Consider the following 1,232-nt stretch of genomic DNA (forward strand, 5'->3'; position numbering starts at 1 on the left):
CTGGGTCCCGGGTTCGATTCCGGTCAAGGGCATGTACCTTGGTTGCGGGCACATCCCCAGTGGGGGGAGGGGGGGCGTGCAGGAGGCAGCTGATCGATCTCTCTCATCGATGTTTCTAGCTCTTTATCCCTCTCCCTTCCTCTCTAAAAAATCAATAAAATATATATTAAAAAAAAAAAGAATGAGCTATCGGACCAGAAGATTTAGGCCAAGTGTGGAAAATTTATTACAAGCAGATTCAGACTCCCCGCAAGGGGAGGGGAACCCGATCGTGGGCTGCCCGTGAAAGCCCTGTAGTCCAGGGGTATATATTTGCCACAAGCCTGCCTCCATGTCTATGTGTGTCGTCACCCGATTGATTCCCTCAATTGTTCTGGCTCAGCAACGGACCTAAATTTTCCCTGTTTCTGTGTGTTCTTTCTCAGTTCCTGTGCGGAACTTTTTCTGTTTCTATGTGTTTGTACACTTGTTTACTGCAAGCCCCCCCTTGGTTTCCCATGCCTCCCGCTTTGAGTCCAGAAACATTTTATGATTTCTCCTTGTTTGGTTCCTGTGGTTAGGCTGCTCAAACTCCCATGTCTGTCCCTGCCTAAGATTCCCCTCCTTTGTTTTCCACTGGAGCCCTGCCCTATCTGCCTGCATTTCTTTTTTTCTTTTTCTTGATTTTTAAAAAAATATATTTTATTGCTCCGCAGAGATGGCAGCGGTCTCAGTGCCCGGCGTTTGGAGAAAAGGCCTCACGTGGATCATCGCAGGCGTCCCACGTCGAGAATTTTGGTCTCGGTTCAGAGAACAGAAAAAGCCAGTGGTGGCCGAGGTGGGAGAGGAGGTGAAGACAGAACCCGTCCTGGCGTGCCCGCCCTTAGGCAGCCGAACGGACGTACATACCTCCTGAAGATCTCCAGAGCCGTTTGCAATCGAGCGTCCAAGACATTTTTGGCTCATCTGCTCCTAGCAGTTGGCAGGACATCTCCCTGGAAGACGGGCGCCTGAAGTTCAGTTTCTTGGCACGTTGAGCTGATGACTTGGGCCACACGGTGCCTAACTCCAGGCTCCATGAGATGGGCAGGGTCAGGATGTTCTCGACTTCTATAACGTGCCTGTTCAGGATGGATCTAAATTTGATGACCTTGTGGCCAGCAATCTGCCCCCCAATCTAAAAATCACGTGGGGCTCCTGAGCAATTCAGAAGAAGGATTCAAATTATTGTAATCATCTCCCCCCACCCCACC

At 50.2% G+C, this 1,232-nt stretch overlaps 1 pseudogene; it reads left to right on the top strand.

The window, feature by feature from the left end:
* The first annotated feature begins 693 nt into the window (after window positions 1-693).
* Window positions 694-1,186, top strand: LOC102758522 (annotated as a pseudogene).
* The last annotated feature ends 46 nt before the right edge of the window (window positions 1,187-1,232 follow it).

This window comes from Myotis davidii, unplaced genomic scaffold, assembly GCF_000327345.1.
Source record: "Myotis davidii unplaced genomic scaffold, ASM32734v1 scaffold149, whole genome shotgun sequence".
Classification (NCBI taxonomy): domain Eukaryota; kingdom Metazoa; phylum Chordata; class Mammalia; order Chiroptera; family Vespertilionidae; genus Myotis; species Myotis davidii.